Raw genomic sequence first — 25990 nt, 5'->3', positions numbered from 1 at the left:
AGCCACGTCTGCCGCGCATGCGTCTCTCCGTAGCGGTAGTGCGCATGCGCTTCGGAGTAGCGGAGGGCGCTAGCGCATTACCGGACGTGCGGAGGTTATTCTCTCCGTATTTGGGCATTTACCGGGTTGCATTATTCAATTAACCTTCGCTAATTAACCACAGGCACAACATATATAAGGGCCTCGATTCCCTTGCAGCTCACTTCATCGGAGCCGCGTTGAGGGAAGGCAGGCGATTAGCTGTTGCAGTAACCGTGAGTTATAGACCACAGAGAGAAGCAGTTTTACACTGTACTTGTGGCGCTCTGATGACAAGGTTCTCTTACTGAACCCATGATATTGATCTCCTGGGTTTTCTGATTAGAAAGGAAGGATTCCCCAATATACGCTAAAGGCTCATGAAGTCCTGTATTTGGGAACTTTAAGTAAGATTTGTATTCCTTTCTGTTGTGCTCTCCTTACACCTGAGCAGAGAGCAATGTTGGTGTTGCGTGTATATATGTTTGTAGTGTCCTTTTGTCTTTTTTTCCTTTCCAGGTTCCAATTATTTTTTGGGTTTTACCTGATGTTTTTTCAGAGAAGCATGGATCTTCTCCTTCAACCTGTGATATTTAGGCTTGTATGTTTATCTATGATTTTTGTCTCCACAGGTTCTTACGCCAATTGGGCGCAACGACACTCACTAACATTTAACATTGTGAGGTACATTACACATTGTGGTAATTTTAATTTTCACTTTTACATTTTACATGTGAGTAAGGGGAGGGTAAGTGCAATAACCCTTGTCCTGAAGAAGGGGGCTTTGACCTCCGAAACATGTTGACTTTTAATACAGTGGTTTGATACCCTAACACGTATCTTTCTAAAACCACGCCCTGCACTTTTATTTTAATAATACCAGCCGGGGATTTAATAAAGTTTTTTTTCTCCCACGCGCCAGGTATTTTTTAACCACTCACCTTTTCACCTCACCTCACTCACACTTTTGTTAAAACACACACCCCCCACACATAGTTCACTTCAAGTGCTCCTGCGTATCCGCGAGTCGTAGCACGCCGCATCCCGTAGAGGGGTGCGAAGGCCCCGATGATGAAGCATGACACCAAGGGGCCTGTTGGTGTGTGAGGGGCATTTAAACAACACTGTGTGTTCCCCATCACTCTAGGGATCACTATCACTTTGAGTGGATTCCACTTTGTTTATTCGTACGACTCGGGAGACTGAATCCACTGACTCTCTCTCTCCCCCCCCCTGTTAAAATTTATTTGTTTTGCATACACATGTTGCCATTTTAGACTGGGCCTAATCATCGATAGTGCAGTTGGTGCATTGGCACAGTGGCCTGAGGGTGCTAGATGCATACTGTAACTCACCTGTGGCTCTCTTTCACTACCCAGCCTGGGACAGAGGGTCATCACATCACATCAGTTGTGGTAGGGCCCTGTTTGCCCAGTTTATGTCACAGCGTGTTAGTGTTAAGTTATACTGTAGCATACAATAGAGTGATGGGTGGAATGCTAAAATTAATCTCAGTCACTGGTAATCAATTTGGCCGCATCCCAATCCATTTTTATTTTGCACACCATGGGACCCAGCCATATGCAAATCAGTCTTGACCCTGCTCCAGTGGCAAACGTCCACTCTGAAATGACAGGCAAAGTCATCCCTAAACCGGAACACAGACAACCCAGGATCGTTTTTGCCCTGATTAGGGCTCATCAGTCAGTTATAGCTTGGTTTCAATGGCACAGTGTTCACAGGACCTACATCTGGGCATACTAGTCACACATCGTAGTATATAAAAACTAGGCATGGGCGGAAAATCCGTTCCGCTCGCGGATTTTGCGGATTTTCGGGAAATCCGCAATCCGCGAGATTTGCGAATCTCCCGCAAAATCCGCAAATCCGCGAGCAGCGGATTTTGCTCGCACTGTTCGCGAGAGTTCGCGTGAGTTCGCGCCCCGCGAATAAGTGCAAAATTGCAGAAATACGATTTTAGCAAAACTGAAAGTAACTACTTACCAGGTTCAAAAGTTCAGGCTCATCATTAGTAGCCATTTCCTGTAGTGCTTCCTGAGGGGCCCCTCCAGAGTTCAGTTGCCAGTTGAAACTATTATGTGACCCTGCTCTGAACCTCAGAATAGTTACACATATGCCACAAAGGTCCTGAATTACAGCTAAGGGAGACAAGCAGGAGCCAGGCTGGAAGTTAAAATCCATTAATCAGCCCCTAATTCATTATTGTCAGTTGGGGCAGGGCAGGTGTTGTAACTAATTTTGCAAAAATGAAAGCACTTAGCAAGTGCAAAAGATCACTAATCAGGGCGCACTAAGGAAGCAGGTGCCAGCTAAAAAAATATTCTGTGACACATTAATCAGCCCCAAATTAATTCAGGTCACTTGAGGCAGGGAAGGTGTGCTTTGCTTTGCCGAAAATAATGTACACTGGACAACCAGAGGGTGTGGTGATGAAACAGAGGGTGACATGGGTGGGCCAGATGGTGGCATGAGTAGTCAGAGAGTGGCAGTGGTGACAGAGAGTGGCAGTGATGAAGAAGAGTGTCCCAAACAGGCTGGACACGTAGAAACAACAAGTTCGCGAAACTTGCGACCCGACAGGTAAGTTCGCAATTTGCGAAAGTGTACAAAACCCTCGCGAACTGGCAGAAACACGGGCGAACACACAAAGAAAAAAAATCCGCAAATTCGCGGGAATTCGCGGATTTTGCGGATTGCGAATCCGCAAATCCGCAAAATTCGCGAACGCGAGATCCGCAAAATTCGCTCATGCTTAATAAAAACTATGTCTCTGGAACCAAGCTATATCTGGCTGATGAGCACTATTCAGAGTGAATCTTGTCATAGGTTGCTTAAGGTCTGATTCAGGTAGGAACTGTTTTGGCATTTTAGGCTGGATTGTTCCCATTGGCGCACTGTCAAGAATGATTCACATATAGCGGAGTCCAAGCGTATGTAGCATGGTTTGCAAAATATTGATTGACTAGGATGTGGCCCTGGGTAATTACCTGTGGTTGCGATTAATTAAAGAATTCTATCCACCACTTTTTATATACTGCAGGATTCACAGTAGGCCAAGCGAGAAGTCCTGGTCCCAGAAAGATGACCCGCACCAAGGTTTGTACACAAGTATTTGATTATCGAATTTCTATATTTCACAGGTGTAGTTGATATTGAGACAGAAACTTCCCACAAGTAAGAATTTCAAAAAGAGTTGATTGAAGATTTTTCCAATTTTCTTTATTCAATTTCTCAATTAAAAATCACAGAATTGCTTGTTGCCAGTCAGTTGTTTTGAGCATTTGGTGCTGTGGCTTTTACCCCTGCTCTGGTGTTTCTTGCCACCGCACCTTGTTCGCTTCCCAAATTTTTCTTTTTGTTGCCCAATCTGAAGCGCTGAACATCGCGTAAAAAATGCGAGGTGTGCTAGTACTCGGTTCCTCGCTCACTACACTCTCTATTGATTAGATAGAGGTTGAACTAGAAGAGATGCTAGGTGTTTTTGTCAATTTGTCTGGAATTTGAGCTGTTTTATTGGGCAAATCATTGTACTTTCTCGCGAAAGTGACGATGCGTCCTCTATCGTAATCTCTTTGATCACGTTCAATCTTCTGTAGCTTTTTATCCTTAAGAAACATCTGATATTTTGCTAACTCAGTTTTGAGAATAGCATCGTTTTTTTGAATAACCTCAGTTAGGTTGGTATCACTAATTTCTTGCTCTAGAGATGTTATTTCCTCTCTGATGTTTTTTACTTTAGGATCTGCATTTCTGATCAAAATATCCATCATTTTATATGATGCCTCATAGAGGCCTCCCTCCCATTTACTAAGATAGTCTGGTTCCAAGTCTTCATAGTTGGGAAAAATGAGAATTCTGAGACCACTTTTCACGCTTTTGTCAAGATATAATATTAATAAGATGGATTTTGATGATAACAGGGAGGAGTTACTAGGAGGACTATTTGAGAAAAAAGGCGATAGTGCAACATCTGTGGCACCTAAGATACCACGAGCAGAAGGTTTAAAGAATAAGTTTGTACGGTTAGAAAGACTAAAAAAATCTGAATTCGCCAATGGTAGGACGGAGCTACACTAATAAAATATCTAGAAAATAGAAGAATTCCAAGAGGTCTCAGAATTCTCATTTTTCCCAACTATGAAGTCTTGGAACCAGACCATCTCAGTGTAATAGAAGTGGAGGATGAGGCCTGAGACAAAATATGTGAAAGTAGGCCATATTTAAGGAATAAAAGGTTAACAGACCAGAGAGCTAGGCAAGAACTTTGGTATGAAAATTCAGCTAAAGTTACCCTTTGTGTTCATTCTGCTTGATTCATGAGAAAACTTTAAAGATGTTGTTCAATAGTTTGATTTAAACTTTCTATCTGACCTTAAACATTTGAATGATAACTGCTGAATTTGAAGTTTATTCTCTCTAAGTCTTTTCAAGAAAGTGTTGTGATATAAACTTGGCATCTCTGCCCATGATGATTATGGCAGTAAGACTATGGAGTTAAAGGGCCATAAGTAGGTAAATATATTTTACCAATTCCTAAATACCAAATTTTACTGATTCGGTATTCCGGAATCGGTAAATGAGATGTAGAAAAAAATTTGGTAACATTTACTGATTCGGAAAAATTCGGAAAACTTATTTGAATCGGTATTTACCGAATCGGTATTTACCAGATCTGTAAATACTGAATCGGTAAATACCGAATCGGAGATTCAAAATACGAGCAATTGAGGATTCAACCAATCATGTGCATCCACCCCACCCACAAGCAGGAAGTGGCCACACCCATGCAGGTGCAGACAATCAGAACCTTCGGGAGAGCTGTGAGCAACTGAGCCACTGGCTGAACTGTGCTGAGCAGAACTGCAGGATGGCATCCCAAGAATCATAGAGGGAAGGAGCAGACAGGAAAAGAAAGATGAAGTTCAGCACAATTGAGCTTCAGGTGCTTATGGAGGAGGTGGTGAAACACCACACCCAGCTTTTTGGGAAACAGTCCCTGCAGGTAGCAGAGGCTGTGAAAAGGAAGACCTGGCTGGCAATCCAGGCGAAGGTGAACATCATTGGGGTGAGCCCACAAGAGATTTATGACTTAAAAGAAACGGTGGTATGATCTCAGAATCATTACCAAGAAGAAGCTGGCTGCACAGAGGAAAGAGGCCAGTGTCACAGGGGGAGGAAGAAGCAGGGCACCTGCCCTCACCAACCTGGAGCAGCTGGTGGAGTCGACCCTGGAGCCCGAGAGTGTGTCTGGGATCGGGGATGCAGACAGCTCAGCCAGAACTGCCACAATACCCAGTAAGGAGCATGCCCAGCAAACCTCCCCCCCTTCTCTGTCCCCCTTCCCCAATGTGGCTGTGTGACTCACACTCCAGTACAGGTTTTGGTCTACACCACCAATGCATCATGGGAGATGTAGTCAGTGAAACACCCATCATGACAGTCATCACACCAAAAAATAAGTCATGCCACACACATCAGTCAGAAGCAGTAGAGGACATTGAGATAGTGTGACAGGATTGTAATTTAATACTGAAATACAGGGTTGCAGGACCACTAAGCTAATGTCCATCTCTGTCCACAGGAGAGTCATCAAGCAGGACAGCGCAGGAGAAGGAGGGAAGGGCACCCCGTAAGGGAAGGACTGAGGATGCCAGCACGAGTGCATGCCACAGCACTAAACCACCAAGCGCACCAACACCACAGCCAGCTGCACCACCAGAGCCAGCCACAACAGCAGAGCCAGCATTGCCACTGCTGATTGAATCACCACAGCAGGACTCACAAGGACAGTCAGCCTCACCAGCTTCAACATCCCCGGTAGTGGTAAGGCCCAGGAGGTGACACGCCATCTGCTCCACTGGAGGAAACCAATGCCGGGCTGCAGTCCACCTCCGAGGGTGTGCACACAAGTGTGAGACGCCGCAGGGTCCGGGAGTGCAGCAGAACTCGGCAGGGTGACGGGTCTTCGGAGGGCTGGAGGCCACTATGGTTGAAGTGCAGCACCTGCAGGGGAAGGCCATACAATCAGTGCAAAGACAAATGCTGCACTTAAACCAAGACATGGGCAATATTGACAGGGGAATCAGCTCCATGGCGGAGGGCATTAAGGAAATGGCAAAGGGAATGCGGGACATGTCCCAGTCCTTGATGGCACTCTGCGACAAACTGGATGATGACAGGGCAAGAAGGCGCAGGGAGAGGCAGTACATGCAGTAGCACACCAAGGCGGTGAACCGTCTGGCAACTGCCACTTCCCTGCTCTGCAGGCTCTCCATGGCAATGCAGGAGGGGTTTGTGCACTGCAGCACTGATGTCTCCAGGGGGATGGGGAAGGTGACATGCGCTATGGAACTGCTGCTGACCACCCAGTCAGCCAACGCTGGTGCTCTAGGTGTGGGGGAAAGTGGAGAGACCACCAGTAGGAGCTGCAATACCCCACCTGTTCCAGATACCCGGGGGAGCAGCAGGAAGCATGCTGGGGGCCCTCGCTCAACATCCAGTCAGGATAGCCAGCTGCAGGAATCCAGCACTGTTGTGCGTGGGCGCAGACATTAATGCTGCCCACACCGTTCTGTACATATTTAGGGTGAGGTAACCCATGACTACACATTAAGGTTGTCACTAATTGGACTGGCATGGTGTGCCATTTGTCAATTGTCGTAGTGCCCAGTTATTAAACTATGTCATGTACATGCAACGCCTGGCTGTGTCTCCTTACTTACTTAAAAATAGTTGCGTGTGATTTCTGCCCGTCTTAGTCTCCCATCTATTGCTGGCACTACCCCTGCTGCGTAGGGCTCTGGCTGTTCAGATCCATCATCAATGTCCTCATGATAAGTAATTTCAACTTCTGTACCTTTCTTTGTGGCAAGGTTGTGCAGCATAGCACAGGTTGCAATGATTTTACAGCAGATGATGGGTGTGTACTGACGTGTACCTCCGCTTTTGTGGAGGCAGCGGAACCTGCTTTTCAAAAGTCCAAAGGTGCGCTCCACAACGTTGCGTGTTGATTTGTGTGCCACATTGTAACGTCTCTCAGTCAGGGTTGATGGGTTCAGGTAGGGAGTGAGGACAATGGACAGCACAGCATAAGCGCTATCGCCTAGGTGGGAAAGAAAGTGCCATTAGTTACATACAAAAGAACACATTCAGATGCAATATCTATCAGGGTGTGTCACAGTGATTTACCTAGCAGGTATCCTTCCCCAAATTCTCCGGCAACTGGTGTGTGTAGATCCCACTGTTCTGGAATATGTACGAGTCGTGGGTGCTCCCAGGAAATTTGCCCACAATGTCAGTAATTATGTTGCCAGCATCGCAGATTACCTGCACATTTATTGAGTGGGTGGACTTTCTGTTCCTGTAGATATACTCAGTGGCTGCAGGAGGGCAGATTGGAATGTGTGTCCCATCAATACAGCCTATGACGTTTGGAAACTGTGCCATCTGATAAAAGTTTGTCTTGGTTTTCTGCTTTCCGCCTGTGTGTTTGGGAAGCTGATGTAGTGGTGCATTCTCTGCATCATGGCATCCCGGAACTTTCTAAAGAAACGGGACAGGCAACTCTGAGACACCCCACCTACCGCAGCTATCACCCCTGGTAACTGCCGGATGCAAGGAGATGTAGGCAACAGAGCACCTGCACATGTGGTGGTATGGCGTGCACTCTTGGTATTGGGTGCTCCAGGAGTGGGTGCAGGTCCCTTATCAAGTCCAGGATGGTGTGGGGATGTAGCCTGTTCCTTTCATGGTTTTCTGCCTCAGTAAATTTGAAGAGTGTGATCCACTGTCTGTAGTCTCACTCCTCCCGTCTCCAGATCCTCTCGTCTGCTGCCTGTAGCCGTAGCCGCCTTGCAATGACGTAGAAAGCTGCCATAGTGATCACAATGTTACATTTTGGGATTGCTTATATACCATGTGGCTAATTACCACCTGCTTCTAGTGAGTGTTAATTACGGACTCTTAAATACCGAATTTCATGAAAATCTGTATTTCAGATTTTACCTTCATATCATTTCTCGTTTCACCATTTCATATTTACCGATTCTGTAAATACTGATTCAGTAATTTTGAATTCGGTAATGATGAATCGGTATTTACCGATTCATATTTACCGAATCCTTATTTTTGCACTCCTACATCTCGAAGGCATAAATACCAGTCGGTAACGGCTAATTTACCGAATTTTGACCGTTACCGACCAGTATTGGGCTATCTACATATGGCCCAAAATGTTTTGTCCCAAAAGAGTATTGCTGCTGAGAGGACATGGACATATTTCTGAAGAGAATAAAGTGCTATAATGTTGTGAAATATTCCATCACAACTAACAAAGTATCGTTTGCTTGAGAGCAACGTATTTCAAAATTGAAATCTGTAGAAACCATGCCCCATAGTTATTTGGATGTAGGAAGATGTTGTGGTGGTATTGTGATTTTACAGATATGGAGCAATGAGAAACACAGATTTCATTTTATTATTACATTTGAGCCACCAAAAGAAATTATCTAAATAATTCCTTTGTTTTCTTGGTTCCACAGTGCCCTGCTGAAGGGAATTGTGACACTATTATAAAGCCTTTTATGTATCTATTTTGTAGACAAGAAAGTGCTCTGTTGGGATACAGCTAACAAAGATTTACTTCTGACCATTAGTGTTATGCATAGCCACTCCATGGTTTCCATTGCAGCCTGAGCAGCTGCTAGCTGCTGGTAAAATTATTGCAACTCTTCCAATTGGTTTGACAGGATAGCGAGAAAATATAGACAGAGAGAGGGTCTTCAAGCCTTATTATGATATTCATAGAGCACATTTGTTGCCATTTAGATGAACTGGTTAAAAGGTGATCATATAGTTAAGTTGGGAAGAATTTAAGGTCTTTACAACTAAAGTCCTGTACACACGTTATGGTAGGTATATATCAATGTTGTAATAGGCGAAGAACAATTCGTAAAAATGAAACAAGGTAGACACAAATGAATGGTTCTTTTTCAAAATTGTATTGGACCTTCCTTTCTGGAAGGGCAACTTCAAAGAAAACAACCAGCCTAAGACCTACCGTTACCGGTTAAGGTGCCGTACTTCCTGCATACGTGAAAACCCTCAATAGAACCTTCAAGAATGTAAGGTCTGTCTGTCCTGACAAGAATTGACACACTTCATGGAAAGTAGAAGTTTTCTTGTTCAGACTGTGATCTCATGCTTGGACCCTTAAAGTAGTGAGACCAAAGGGAAAAGGAATCTTTGTTATCAGCTCCTAGTCATAGATGGTTTCATTAATTTCCACCCCTTGCATATCCTAGCATAATATGTCTCAGTATGTAACAACTTAGTGACTGGTGCATTTGGAACATTAGCGTTCCTACAGCTGGAGAGTAGGCACTTGTTTCCACAATAGAAGGTCTCTATGCATCTGGAAGCAAGAGAATGGGGGGCTTTGAGAATACTACTCCCAGGGATTGGAAAGGCTTCTCTTAGTGAGCAGTCCAACTAAACAGAACACCTTCCCTTGAATGAGGGGGATAGTGGACCAGAAACCATGCACAAAATGTCAATAAAAGTTGCAGAACCGCATGAAATGCATTTCTTTGCAATTGGTAGGTTGGGGCAATTCATGCACTCATAACAACAGCTGTATAAATTTAAAAGCCGGGGGGCGGAGCTAGCCAGGGAGAGAGATGGCCGCAATTTAAGCGAGCTCCCTCAAATGCCCAAAAATCCTACAATATCCTCCGTACCTAGATCTCAACAACTCACAAAAACGTGAGACCTGAACCCGCTGAGACTCCGGTTACAGGCATGAATCCGAAGGAACTGATTTAAAGCACTTTAAAGCTTGTGACGATACACGGCACGCCTGGGGCCTGGCCTGGAGAAACTGAAACTAAGGCAGCGGTCTGCAGTAAGCGACATCGCCGTTACGTAGAGCACGTAACCCGGCCGTGACGCAGATCCCCATTGGCACGATCGGAACACAAAACAGATAGAAGGTCTGGCATCATCGGGAAGACTACGGCGTGAATGCATGACACTGCTGAGGAAGGAGTACAAGCGATGAGCCAGGTGCCCAATAAAAAGAGAAGGAACACACCGTTTTTAACAAGATCGGACGGTGAATAACATACAGCATAGCCATTGGATGAACTCATCAAACGAGGTGAGTGGCGAGTTGCGCACTGTAGCCGGGCAGATCTGATTAAGGAAAGACAAAGCTGCGGAGAGGTGAAAGTGCGGCAATCACTTACAGTGGCAGATCCCAGCGGGGGAGGTGATATAGCGTGGGGAGCAGCCGGTAGCTAAAACAATTTGCTACTCTGCACCACGGAACTGCGACGGGAGCACAACATACTACGGGGACCGTGGTATTCGTGACTGGCACAGGGGTAGGCCCACAAGCTACGCTACGCATCATAAAAAACTCGCCCCACTGCCTTGAGACCTGATGGCTCTGCTCACACGGGAGGTAAATGCCAGACTTTGAAACTATAAGACAAGGATCTGAAACCGCCGGGCCAACCTCGACTGCCTCTGACTCCCCTGCCACGAACCAACCTGTCTCCGTATACAAAAAAACAACAACAAAAAAAGGAAACTAAGAGGGAAATAACCGCACCTACATGTAGCAGGAACCCTAACGACACACAGCACCCAGAATTGAATGAGGTACTGAAACAAGCAATGGCTGAGAGTGCGCGAAAGCGCAATCTGAAATTCAGCAGCAACGACGACGCACTGCAGGGAGGTAGAGGGGCGACGCAATGGATTCCCCATCGTGGTTTCCCAACGTGATAGTCTGTGAGCGAGAAAATCTGCAGCGCCAAAAATCTGATACCACCGGTTTCATCGCCTAGGACAACACAATTGCCTGTACAGTGTATAACAACACAATTAAAGAATTAAAGGAGTCGTATCAAAGCTGTGGAAGCCTCTGAACTGACTGCATCCAGCAACTGCCTGGACCTTATGGCGAACAAAGCGGTACAAAAGGGGGTGGTGATGGACGGAGCATCTGAACCAATCAAAACTCACACCCAGTCAAGAGATCTGGGTTTAATCCATCACCGTCCTTTAGCCCACTCTGCCACCCAAGTTCAGACATGGCTATATGCAAATCAGTCTGACCCTGTGCCTCATGGGAACAGTCCAACCCGAACTGCCAAGCCATGCCTTCCCTGGACCGGATTCAAGCTTCCTAGGACCGGTTTCTGGCATTACAGCCATAATTTGGCAGGGTATGCTCAGACGTGAGTCCCTTGCTCATTTTGCCACTGGATTGAAGCAAGCCTGGCTGAAGACGGCTGTAATGTCAGAAACCGGTCCTAGGAAGCTTGAATCGGGTCCAGGGAAGGCATGGCTTGGCAGTTCGGGCTACACTGTTCCCATGAGGCACAGGGTCAGACTTATTTTGTACCAAAATATTAAAAGACGGCATGGAAACATGGGGGATGACTGACATACGTCACACAATACATGGTCAAGGATCGATTTTTGGTTGCTCACATAAGACGCATGCACGTGGACAAAAACGGTTGAACACCTACCTAAGGCGCTATCAGACCACTCACCTACAATAGAGGTCCCTACACATATACCCAAACAATTCACGTGGATGATGCAGGGAAGTGTTCTTTTGGACCAGGTGTTTCGAAGCGACCTACAACAAGCTATAAGCGATTACTTTGACCAAAACTCAGGATCAGTGGACAGTGCAGGCACATTATGGGAGGCATTTAAAGGTACAATACAGGGCCATTGTATTAGCAAACATGCTGGGATTTTGAAAGATATTCAGCAGCAATTAAAAGTGATAGGCAGGGATATCAAACAACTTGAGGGTGAACACACACAGACGCAAAATCACACTATATTGGCGAAAATAAGGGAAAGGATGAATGATTATCAGAAATATGCTGCAGATGAGGTAAAATACAAATCACGTAGATTTACAGCACAAAATTATAGAGAACGTGATAGGCCAGGGCGAGCCTTATCCAGCAAAATAAGACCGCTGCCCACAGTGTCCTACATAACACAGATTATAGATGAAGAAAACAACAAACTATACGATACCTCGTCTATTCTAGATTGCTTCAAAGGCTATTATCACCAACTATATGGGAAAAAAACAAATGCCAACCCAGCATAAATCAATCAGTTTCTACAAGATGTGGCCCTTGCATGGCTGTCAGACACACACCGGAATTTTTTTTGTCATCATATAACTAAAGATGAGATTATAGACGCAATAAACTCCTTACCAAATAACAAAGCCCATGGGCTGGATGGGCTTCCAGGAGAGTTCTACAAAACGTACCAGGATCTGTTGATACCAGACTTAGCTGAAATGTTCGGCAATGCATATGAAGAGGGTAGACTTCCTGCTTTGTTAAGAGAAGCACTCCAGGTTGCGCTCCCCAAGCCAGACAAGGATTTAACTAAATGCGACTCTTACCGTCCATTATCATTAATCAATATAGACGTAAAGATCCTGGCAAAGGTTATTGCAACCAGGATACAGCTCCTGCAGGAGAAGCTAGTACGCCTGATCAAGCAGGATTTGTACCAACTGGATCAACCACCCAAAACATACGCACCATATTTGCACTGTACCACCACTTAGACCCAGAAATACCAGCTGGAGCGGCCCTTCTGGACGCTGCGAAAGCCTTTGATTCAGTGGAATGGGTATGCATGTTCACAGTTTTGCACAGAATGGGCTTTCCGGAGCCCTTTCTGAGATGGATAGAACTATTATACAACTACCCCACCGCAAGAATTAGGATCAATGGACGCTCATCTGCACCCATCAGCATAAGTTTAGGTACAAGACAGGGCTGCCTGCTTTCACCAATTCTGTTTACGTTGATTTTGGAGCCCTTAGCTTGTAAAATTCGCCAAGGACACTCTGAAGCTGCATTGCAATTTCATCTCCGCCCCCTGAGCATTTCACTATATGCTGATGATATGCTGCTTTTTACACGCCATCCCAATCTACATTTAAATAAACTTATAAGAGAATATGTCCGCTTTGAGCAATACTCAGGTTTGTGAATAAACTGGCTCAAGTCAGTGTTTATACCTCTTACATTAGCCACAACTCAACCAAACTTAGATTATCCCCTGAATTGGCGAACCGACCCGGTAAAATACTTGGGCATATGGATACACAGGGATCCGGAATTGGTAATAAGAGAGAACTACGGAAGGGCGATGATCAAACTTGAAGAACAGATATCTGCTAGAGAAAGTTGCCCCTTTCGCTAGCAGATAGGATAGCTTTGCAAAAGTTGATAGTCATACCAGCATTTTTATATTCATTTATTAATATTCCTATCTGGCTAACGCAGGCACTATTCTCAAATCTGCGATCGGCTATGCAGAGGTTAACATGGGTGGGAAAACAGGCTAGAAACCATACTACAAAGGGGGTTTCGGGGCACCAGATTTTCAGGTATATTATTATTGCGCACAAGAGCAACATGGGCATTATTGGCTATGACCACCTGCGTACAAACCACATGTAGCAGTGGAAAGGGACAGTGTACAGCCAATCTCTCTGACAGCATTTGTGGCGGACCCAAAGTCCTTTACAAATAGAGACACGATTCAAACCGTGAATTGCACCTCGAGAGCATGGTATACACTAGCAATTTGAGCGCAGAAACTCCCCACTTCCTATCGCAAATCTGCTGAAAATATCAGTTACACCAGAGAAAAAAATGTTACAACTGTTGGAGGAAATGAACCTCTTCAAAATGGCAGATATATTCCCACACGTCAGCTTTATCCAAAGAAAAGACCCATCATTAAACATACATAACACACCCATGAAGCGGTTTGCCCATCTGCGGCTATAAACTGTGATAAGGGAATTATATACCTCATACCCTGAATAACCACCGCAATTCCTAACACTGCAAATACTACTGACAGCACCCACACGTCAAAAACTAGTTACACGCTTATACAACGCTTCACAGTCAGAACAGGGGAAGATCATGAACAGATCACTTAATAAGTGGGAAGTGTTATTTTGAGACCACATAGATGAACGGGACTGGGAATATAGCTGCACGCAGCTACAGTTGATGACATCAAATTGCAACTTGCGAATAATACATTTAAAATTCTTACATAAATTTTACTATACCCCGATTCAGTTACATAGATATGGCCTTAGACCACATGATAAGTGCTATAGATGCGAAGCACATGGCATGGGCGTGTCCACAGATATATAAGTATTGTCAAGACATAACGGGGTTGCTTACAACCATGTTACCAGAACTGATAACAAATTCTCTGCTGGTGTGTTTACTAGGTATATACAAACTCAAGTCTGCAAAAGACAGAAGTTCCTGGCTGTGTCACTTCTATTAGCTAAACGCTGCGTTGCTGGTAGATGGGGCAGCAAACGCCCCCCAAGGTTCAAAGACTGGCTTATGGATATGTCCTATTGTAGAGAAACTATGGAGGTGTACGTGGAGGAATTGCCTCAGGCATCAAGACCCCGAGATTTCTGGGAACCCCTGAAGGAATAACTTCAAACTATACGGGCGGAGGGGTGATGTATGGTACCTGCGAAGGAACTGAATTGCAAAAAAATTACAGCGACTTTACCGGGTAAGCAGAAGGAAAGATTTGCTATTTACACTATGAGATCTTGGAATATATAAAACTGCAATCTGGATGCTTTGACATTTTTAGGAATATTGGGGGCTGGTTGAAAGCTCAAAGTATGGAGGATATGTATGCCATCTTCCCAAGGAACCCAAAAAATTCACAGATGTATATATGATGTATAGAGATGAGAAAAATCTACACTTCAGATCATCTGTTAATAATGTAAATTGTGATTTGTCAATGTTGACTAGACACAATAAACATTTAAAAAAAATAAAAAATGTAAAAGCACAAAAACATGATGCTGTAGGACACACTTTTGAGCCTCAGCATAAAATCAATGATGTAGTCTAATCAAAAATCCTTTGTGATGTTGTGATAGATCTTAGGTAAAGATAAATGTGCTAATTTGGTACACCATTGCAAAGGAGTGTTGAATGGATCCAAAAAGCCTTCTTTACAAAACACTAAAATGCTATTGGACACATAGGCTTAAAGGCATAACCACACATTAAAATTGGGCATTTTTTATTTTAAATACAGCCTGCATTTCACATTCTAGTTTTGTGAACAATTTTGCAGATTTGAATTGCTGTAATAAGGTGAGATCAGTGTCAATGTGTAAAATGTGAGCCCATATTAGTATCGATGCCCGGGCTGCTGGCGCAAGTCGCCTCTTAGTTCTCATTCTGAATAGTTACCAAATAAAGAGACGGGCGCTGGGAGCTGGAATCACAAGAACCGAGTTTTATTTCTCATGAGGAGAGCCTGTCATTTCGGACACGAAACACGGTGTCTTTCGGAAGGTGCTCTAACAAAGTGAGCTGAGATACCGTCTTTTATACTTTACAAAACACTTGGCATTACAATCAGGACATTGTGACACAAAGAAAAGACATCCCCATAATCCTCGTGTCAATCCTACCCCACATATGTTTACAATAGAGACCCTTGAACTGCCGATAAGAGAAGGGGCAATGACGCAGCTGAGTGTTCCGCTGATTATTAGGATATGTGCGCCTGATCGTATCCCAAGGGGTGGGGAAGCCAGGATCAATAGTGGGTTCTTTGAAGAGGAGTGACTCCATACAATAAGGGGCAATAAACAGTATCTTCTGGCTTAGGCGTTGGCCTCGGACATGTGTGTACAGTCCATCGCGGAGGGAGGGTTTACTAACAGAGGGGTTATTCATGAAAGGAAAGGAGGTGCTGGTCAGGTGCGGCCGTGACTCCCAAGGACAGGGCCTTGCAGAAGGGGGAGGTTTATGACTTGTCCATGCGGGGGAGGAGGGGAAAGCCAGGGTGCTCACAGGGACAGAGTCGCACAGAGAGAGATCTTATGACCCGTATATGAGAGAGCGGGGGGGCAGTCAGGTGCAGCTGGGGAGGGCTATGTCAGCTGAGGCGAAGGATGCCTCTTCAGGAGGAAATGGGGGGTTTGCGTGGGTCAAGCAGAAGGGTTGCCTTTCAGGGCAGGGTCGCGCAGAGGGAGAGGGTTTCATGGTCTATGCATGTGAGAGAGGGGGGGGGTTTCAAATACGCGCAGAAGGGAAGCCGGTGATCCTAATGAGCGGGAAAAAGGCCAGGGTGCCTAGAATGGCTGTCATGTACATATGGGTACGGGCTTTTACTGGCGGAGTGATGCGGTCAATATTTTATGGTATTCATGGTGCTTACAGGGAGAGGAGTGGGAAAAGGGAAATGAACGCTGTTTATGTACATCAATTTCTCTAATTTTCCACAGTCGCCCCTTTTTACATTACAGAGTTCATTTTTGTACTTGATGGGGGTACAAATATACAGGCGTGGTTGAAGAATTAGCATTTGTCAATACTAACATTTGGCATATAATCATGGACAGTTGATGTGATGGGCAGAATGCAGCACATAGGAAATTGCATTTGTCGAGTTCCTATCATTTCAAAAGCACTACATAGCATAAATGTTTCTGACTTAAAAATGTGACCAATGAACATTTTGACCAAGTAGTTGAGGGCGGAATTCAGTTCAATACACAAGATCTCTTCGTCACAGTGTCTTTTTAGCAGTGAGCCATCACTGGTAGGCTCTAGTCCGTGTCCTTTCGTTGGCGCTGTTGAGCACCGGCGGTGGAGCTATAGGTCCAGCTCGGGTCCATCCTTATGCGTTGCAGGGTGTGGTCAGTCCTCTGCTGTTAGACCACAGTCCTGTTCCCTAACCAATCCTTTTAGTGGCGCCTTATGCTCGGCACCCATATTCCTGCGGCGTACCCCATTTCCACCTGGATGCTGTTCTTCCTTTCGACAAGAAGTCATGTGGAAAAGAGGGTGTGTGGTTTCGATAGTCGATGGGAGTGAGAGGGCGGAGTGGGGGCAGATTTTCCTGGGACACACCAAAGGGACCAAGGGAGCAAATGATAACAAGCAAGCAAGCCCATCAACCGGGCTTGAAGAGGGGGACGGAAGCTTCAGGCACGTGTGGGTAGGCGGACAGAGGGCTTCAGGGCAGCCTTTCATCCTTTCGTTTACCACATTGGAGAGTGCTGCCTCGTCCCGTATTCCTGTCGTGCTGGGGCTCCACCTTTGGTCGAGGTCGCATGTGTCCCATGATCTGCGGCCAGGCTGTGTGTCACGTCCGACCCTTCTCCTCCGGTGATTGTATATCTTTGAAATAGGTACAAAACAAGCTTTAGAGAACTGGTCAGGGGAAGACATTTATGCATGTGAATTCTTCCCTCAATCCTACGCACTTGGGAGATACGCTCATCGGTCACAGTCAGAGGTTTATTACCAAGCAGTGCATATGTCAGCATTCCTACTGAGTTCATGCCAAGTTTTATTCATCGTCTATACATGTCACATATGGAGAAAAGTCAGACTCTTATCAACTGTGCATTTCATCAAACTCAACATTTCGGAACCTCCAGGGAGACTCGTCTTTCTAACCCGAGCCTTAACAGTCTAACATTTCCCTTCAAGGCTGGCTAACCTTTTCAAACAGGGCGGGGGCGCTATCATCGAGAGTCAGAGTAAAACAGGTTTTTTCTCGAGGGACGACAGTTACTCATGGTCATCATGTTTATATCCGGGACAGCAGCTGGGGTCAATCAAGTGGGGCGGGGATGCTTCGGGCATTAGCGCTTGGGTGCAAAGGGGTGGGGCAATCTGGGCATTGGAGGTCAATCTAGACGTTGGCGTTCGTCTCTGATGAACTAAAAAATAAGGTGCCATTGACATACAGTTCCCCTATAAAAGGCCAGATTGGGGGACTTTAGTCGTCTTACCTGTCCTTTCCTTCGCAGCCAATTCGAGTTCATTCATTTTGCAGAAAGGAGAGGTAGTAATATGGCGAGATACGATCATTTTAGTTTCGGTCAATTTCGCTGAACACCTTCGCGTTCAATAAGTATCCAATCAGACTGGTGCCGGTGGGGCACAATTTTACCACGAAGAGGAAGAGGAAATAGGGAGACTCTCATAGAGAGTGAGAGTCGTCCGCAATCTAAACGAGCCATTCGGTACACGTATGACATGTAGAGAGAGGGAGAGAGAGAGAGAGAGAGAGATAGATAAGGGGGTGGAGAGAGAGAGAGAGAGAGAGAGAGAGAGAGAGAGAGACGTGTACGAAAATAGGTCATTTAGTGCGCTAACAACACAGAACAGCAGGGGGTCAGGTAACGGAGAGACGCAAACAGAGGGAGGACATAAATCCCTACAGTACACACACTCAAACTCCGACAAAGGAAGACAGTACATGTATTACATATAGAAGACATTCACGACAAAACATAAAACAAATATTGGCCAGAAAGATCTATCTTTACATCCTGCGTATCTTTAATATCCTATTTACCTACGTGCTTAGCTCTTTTTACCTTTCCCTCCTTTTCCCTCTCGCATGCTATCTTTGCGAGCGTTCCCAATTGTCAATACTTACACCTCGGTCAGCCGGTCAGAAATTAACCTGGTCGGGTCATTGCCCATAGGTGGATCTTAAACCACTTTTGAGTTTCTTCTTTTGGTTGGAAGTTCTCCAGACTGAGGCAACAGAGGGTATTGATCAGGAGAACAGTCAGACAGCTTGGTTACATCTATAAGAGGGTGAGAAGGAGGTGGTACATTTCGAACATCAACAACGTTTCTAACTTCCCAGACGGGTGGTGCCTGGAAATCCTTACCCCAGGATTCTTCTTTGTCCTTTCCCTATCTAGTCAAACGTCTAGTTACATTATTTAACATGCTATTTCGAGCCAATTTTCGTCATACAGTACCCGTCAAGTTTCTATGTCAGTCCATCCTCCCAGTCGCTACATTCTAAGGAGGAACAGTCATGTCTAAGTCTACGTCTCTTTAAACTCATCAACATAAGGGCTATGCTCATATTTCCTCCTTCCCTTTTCGTCGGTTGTTTGATCGTCACTCCTCCATACCTCAGCCGACGTTCCGACGCGACCTGCAGAAGGGAGGAGAAGGAAGGGGGTGGGGGCAACATCCAAAATACATCAACTTGCATAAATCCGAGAATATTTTTACCTACCACATACTCGACCTATCTCCACAGGGTGCATTCTCTACCATCTTGGCGTTTAAGCCCAGAGGGACCAGCAGTGTTAGATAGATAATTGTTGATGGTCTGCGTTTCTACATGAATCACCTGATCGTGGATTTTTAGGTCATGTGCAAGGGTGGTGGTCAGGGGGGCATTTCTTCGGTATCGTTTTAAGGGCGTCTGAAACACTTTTCCGGCTGTCTATGACACAGAATGTGGTTGCTAAGCACCGGGCCCCTTTAACCTTCAACCTTAGCCATACTGCACGTATTTTATGTTGGTGACAGTAGCCATACATTTCAATAACATTCATAAATACAAACGCTACGATAATATTTGCGTGTTCAAAAAACTTTAATGAAAAGGTTGGCGCACAAATACGGGCCTACAACCCAGTGGGCCGGCTATGGAGCAGACTGGAACTGGGCATGAGGTGCGAAGTCGGTGGCCATTTATTTCATAAAGTGCAGCAGTGCAATGAAAATCATATCGAACTTTCTTAAGCGGCAAGTATAATGCGTGTCAAGCGTTCAATAATATCATCTCATTATCCTACTATTTACTCAATACCTAACGGATATCAATTCATTGTTCAAATGCCCAATCAGTGCCTATTTCATACAAGTTCATTTCTTCCAACACATAATTAGTACCCACTCTAAATCAGTTCATCGTCCCAGCACATAATCAATATCCATCTTATATCGCTTTCTGTTCCAAGCACATACTCAATATCCTTCTTATCTACTTTCATTGTCCAAAAACTGCATACATATCTCGGGGCATCAAAGCTGCGCAATCAGGGTGCAACAAGGTTTATTTAAAAAGTCTCATTTTGTGTCGGCGCCATTTTGGGCGAGGTCAGGCAAGTCCCTGCATAGTCAGATTGCCTCTACTGACTCGTAGTAGGACCAGAACCTTCCGTTGGTGGTTTCAAAAGTTTTTCGCAATGGGTTAACAGTTTAGCAATATGGACCATCAGTCAAAGAGTGGGGAGGGCGGTAACAATTTTTCCTACCGGGTCATTCTGGTGTTCCTCCGGAACTGAACAAGTCTGTGCCTTGGCTGTATTTTAGCCATTTCCAAACTGAGGCTGGCGCTGGCAGGAGTGCGCCGATGTCGCGGTTCCCAGTGAGGGGGACGGGGGCGCCCATGCGGAGGGGTCGGGGGGCCCCCCGGCTCTCATAGAATCTTCAAAGTTGAGGAGAGAAGGCATGGGGCGTGTGCCCGTCCCGGGCAAAAGACCGCTTTTCGATGTGGACCCTCTTTAAGCAAGAGCGTTGGGGTGTCGCTGGAAGCCTCCACCTGGAGGGAGGTGGGGGAGGGTCGTTCGCGCCGCCTCCCCCTTCCAGCGACCCTGCGCCGTTCCTCGGCTCCAGAACTTCGGTATTGGCCGTGCCGGCTGATGAAGATGGGGGGGGGGTCGGTGGCTGAGGCAAGACATCCCCCCCTTTTTGACATGTGGCGGAACTACCTGAAACTCTCAGGCGTGGTCATGTGGCGGGACTACCTGCAACTGTCAGGGTTGTCCATGTGGCGGGACTACCTGCAACTTTCAGGGTTGTCCGACCTCGCCTTTTCTCCGGTCCTCGACGATGGCCAGATCAGGCAAGAGAGGGGGTGGGGGGTGGTCGGTGGCTGAGGCAAGACAGCTCCCCCCCCCCCGTGGCCTGCAGGGCAGCAGAAGAGGGAAAGGGGAGACCTCCATGATTCCTCGGGCCGTCCGCCCTACAGCCTCCCCTTTCGACCGCGGCCAGCCGAGCCCTGCACGCATCGAGGCCTCGCCTTCCGGATGGGCATAACCGCGGACCTGTTGCACTTCGGGAGCTTCCGGAATGGGGGTAGGTGTCTTATTGATTTGTATCTATTTCATGTTACCGTTATTTGGGTGTGGCAAACAATGAGGCAGACATGTTGGGAGCAGGAATAGGCAGCGGAGCCTAGCTACCTCGTGGCTATTTTTGCTGTCAAACTTTTCGCCATTTTATATTTCTTATTACGAACTGTTTCTAATGTTTCTTATTTTTAGTGAAGTCGAAAGCTCATCAGGGGGTTACTGACTTAGCCCGATTTCTTTTTATTTTTCCTTCTTTTCCTTAGCGTGTTTCGAGCTAAAGTTTTCTGTTAGTAGGGTACGGTGATCACTTCATTTTTATATGTCCTTCCATTAGGGGTACTCCTGGACGGACCAGGTGAGTTACCTCCAATAAATGGTCCGGGTGGAACTAGATTATCAATCAGAGGGGAACACATATCCTTCGTTAGGGTATCATCCTGGTCGGACCAAATGATGTACCTCCATTTACTAGGGTAGCCTCCTGGACGGACCAGATGGGTTACTTCCAATAAATGGCCAACAAGTGGGGGCATGTGTCCTCCATTAGGGTAGTCTCCTGGACGGACCAGGTGAGCTACCCCCCAAATAATAGTCAATCAGTGGGGAGTGGGTAGGACTGACGGATTACAACGGGGACAAAAGTCTGCATCACCTACCCTTCTCTATCTGCAAAGACTAGACAGAATATTTCTATTCCACGTTGTTTGCAAACAGAAAATACCTCAAACAAACAATTCCTTGGACAACAATGTCCAGTCAATCAATCAATCAGTGGGGAGAAAAACAGGCATGACGGATTACAACGGGGACAAATGTCTGCATTACCTGCCCTTCGCTATCTGCAAAGGGAGACAGAATACTTCTATTCGTCTCTGTTTGTGGACAGGGAAGATCTCAAAGAACAACAATCGATTTAATCGATTTCAAACAATCAGTGGGGAGAAAAGTAGGCATGACGGATTACAACGGGGACAAAGGTCTGCATTACCTACCCTTCTCTATCTGCAAAGAGAGACGAACGTTCCTATTCGCCGCTGTTTGCAAACAGAGAATGTCTCGTTCTCAAGAAGAGAACCAATATTTCAAGTAGCAACCAAAGCTAAATGAACCAATAACAACAATATCAGTATTCAAATACCGATTCCAATACAATCAATCAAACAATCAGATGGATGAAACCATCCTACCAATCAGGCGTAAAACGCCCTACTTAATCTTACCCGGACCGGACCATATGGATAGTTCTTTATCTTCCTCCTCCAGCGCCCGATCGTTCTCTTACTCCGTGTAGCATTCCTGTGGGATTCCAGTCAGGACAATAGGTCACTCGAGAGAGGTCCGTTCGGAATCGGTGAAGTTCTTTCGATCGGCAGCCGGACGAGGGCCCTCTCAAGGCAGGTATACTCCAATCATTTTGATGTTCACTTCTTCGTCTGGATCTCTCTTACTGGACCTTATGTCACTGATGGACCCCGCGTTGGGACGCCAATTGTAAAATGTGAGCCCATATTAGTATCGATGCCCGGGCTGTTGGCGCAAGTCGCCTCTTAGTTCTCATTCTGAATAGTTACCAAATAAAGAGACGGGCGCTGGAAGCTGGAATCACAAGAACCGAGTTTTATTTCTCATGAGGAGAGCCTGTCATTTCGGACACGAAACACGGTGTCTTTCGGGAGGTGCTCTAACAAAGTGAGCTGAGATACCGTCTTTTATACTTTACAAAACACTTGGCATTACAATCAGGACATTGTGACACAAAGAAAAGACATCCCCATAATCCTCGTGTCAATCCTACCCCACATATGTTTACAATAGAGACCCTTGAACTGCCGATAAGAGAAGGGGCAATGACGCAGCTGAGTGTTCCGCTGATTATTAGGATATGTGCGCCTGATCGTATCCCAAGGGGTGGGGAAGCCAGGATCAATAGTGGGTTCTTTGAAGAGGAGTGACTCCATACAATAAGGGGCAATAAACAGTATCTTCTGGCTTAGGCGTTGGCCTCGGACATGTGTGTACAGTCCATCGCGGAGGGAGGGTTTACTAACAGAGGGGTTATTCATGAAAGGAAAGGAGGTGCTGGTCAGGTGCGGCCGTGAATCCCAAGGACAGGGCCTTGCAGAAGGGGGAGGTTTATGACTTGTCCATGCGGGGGAGGAGGGGAGAGCCAGGGTGCTCACAGGGACAGAGTCGCACAGAGAGAGATCTTATGACCCGTATATGAGAGAGCGGGGGGGCAGTCAGGTGCAGCTGGGGAGGGCTATGTCAGCTGAGGCGAAGGATGCCTCTTCAAGAGGAAATGGGGGGTTTGCGTGGGTCAAGCAGAAGGGTTGCCTTTCAGGGCAGGGTCGCGCAGAGTGAGAGGGTTTCATGGTCAATGCATGTGAGAGAGGGGGGGGGTTATCAAATACGCGCAGAAGGGAAGCCGGTGATCCTAATGAGCGGGAAAAAGGCCAGGGTGCCTAGAATGGCTGTCATGTACATATGGGTACGGGCTTTTACTGGCGGAGTGATGCGGTCAATATTTTATGGTATTCATGGTGCTTACAGGGAGAGGAGTGGGAAAAGGGAAATGAACGCTGTTTATGTACATCAATTTCTCTAATTTTCCACAAATGGATAGCAGATTCTGACTGTGACCAGATTACATTTTTGATTGTCAATATACTTGCAATATACTTAGGCATAAAATACATTTCAGCATCTGCAGGGGCCATCAAAAGTCAGGCCAACTGCAATAGAGCGCATTCCGGCCACAGGCTCCCACTTAGGCCTACTGAACACAGTACCTTAAATCCTGGTTAGCAGAGCTTTTCAAGGATCTGCATTCAAGATGCATCAATCAGCCAAAGTGATGCATTGGTCCAGTGAGGCTGCGATGCGAGGGCCTCTTGTCATTGAGGATTCCTTTGATGGGGCTTGAAATTCAAAGTCTGGCATCAAGGATGTAGCATGCAGGTGGGCGGTGCCTTGGCTCCGAGGATATGCAAGGCTGTGATGTGGAGTATGCTGTTGAGGCTGCCATCAGCGAAGGATGCTAGGGCCTGCCAAGAGGATGTGTCACACCATTGTGATTTTGAAGGCATTGCGGGAAGTGGCAGCAAGGTGGGTCTTTACAGTGAGTCCAATCAAAGCAGCAGCAGAGATGCATGGGTTCTGCTTGGGGTTGCGCTGCACAGTGGAGGAGATTTGTCAGTTCCGCTGGATCCACAGAGGGTGACAGGGTACTTTAAGCCCACTTCCAAGGGTTCAGGACTGGGTTGCCACCTCTTGGCATGGGAGACTCACAGACAGCAGAGTGCAAGTGCAGATGCAAGGTTGTTGGAAACCTGTTATGTCCCTGATCAGGAGGCCAGCCAACTAGCCTCTGGGTTCATGCAATGCAGATCAAGTCCTTTTCACCCATGCAGGAGGGTAGCAGGCAGTAGGTCAGCGCAGCAGTGCAGCAGTCCCATAAGAGCAGCAGTACAGTAGAGTGGCAGTCCTTGTAGCAGCACAAATGTCCATCTTCCTTGCAAGGTATTCACAGGTCCAGATTTGTACTGAAGTGGTGTTGTTTGAGGTCCAATATATATACAGAGTTGTGCCCCTGAGGTGGGGGGAAGGTTCTAGAGGCATGCCTTTGTAGTGAGCAGGGGCACTGCCTTCCTGGCTCTGGCTCCAGACTAACAATGCAGCCCTTTGTGTGGAGAGAAGACACAGCCTATTCATGTATAAGTGGGGCTGGGCTGAGGAATTAGGAGGGCCAGAGTATTAAATTAGTACTCCAAGGAGACAAGAAGTAGCTGTACGGCACCGTTGGCTGCGATCGCGATCGGACGAGCAGCTCAATTGATCTGCATGGGGTTGACCCATTGGCTACCCATCAGGCTGTGATATTTCCACCTGTCTCCAATACTGTCCCCTGTCTTGATAAAGACCCGCCGCGACCACCAACTCGGGCGCCTTAGGGTCGAAACGTCGACGCTCACCACTGGTCAAGATAACTCCAGGTGCTTGTACAGCTACTTCTTGTCTACTTGGAGTACTAATTTAATACTCTGGCCTTCCTAATTCCCCATGTATAATTTGTATATATGTGTCACTGAATTTAATGCACTGATCACTTTGTTCACCAACAGTCACGTTTATCACATGTTTTCTTAATGGTTTACAATCTATTGAAACTTGTGGCATCACAGAATGAAGTAATTCTTGTGTATCGTGATTGTTTTTTACCCATATAAAGACTTTATTCTCAGTTGTTTTCAGAGAGGTTTATTCAATGTGTAATGAGCTGATCTAGCCTTTCTTTGAAGTAATTTCTCGTTACCCAACAGAACCACTTTGTACTTAAGCAAGCCCACTAGTGAGCATTTCCTTTACAGGTACTGGGCAGAGGTTGTGCCACTTTGCAAGGGACTAAATTAAATATACCTGTTGGGTATAAGCTAATTCAACTTGTTTTAAGGAGAGGCTACAAGCACGTTATCACTAGTTAGCAGTGGTAAAGTGCACAGAGTTCTAAGGCCAGCAAAAACAAAGTCAGCAAAAATAGGTTTGAAGGCAAAAAAGTAAAGGAAACCATGCCAAGGATGCCAGTTGTAACAGTTTCCCTTCATGCAATACATCATCTTCCTTGACTGTAAAATTTTAAATTCAAATGTGGTGAATATCAAATCAAGAACACAGGTAAAGTGATGATATGAGGTAATGCGTCTGCTCCCTTCTTTCTAAAAACATTTGCATATTCCTTGCAAACCTTTAGCATGTAGTCAATTACAGACAATATCAACTTTGCCATATATAACAAGAAGCAGCAATACAGGACTTCAGATAGTAGTGAAATGTGAGTCAAGATACATAGAACCATGGCTCAAAGTTGCTTCTATATTCTGTATTCCATATTGTCCCTATAACTATGGTGAAGTCCAGACCATAGATGATATCAAATATGATGCTTTCCAGATGACCTGCTGTAGATTC

The sequence above is a fragment of the Lissotriton vulgaris genome, chromosome 6 (assembly GCF_964263255.1).
Source record: "Lissotriton vulgaris chromosome 6, aLisVul1.2, whole genome shotgun sequence".
NCBI lineage: Eukaryota > Metazoa > Chordata > Amphibia > Caudata > Salamandridae > Lissotriton > Lissotriton vulgaris.
Note: the sequence above shows the minus strand (reverse complement) of the source record.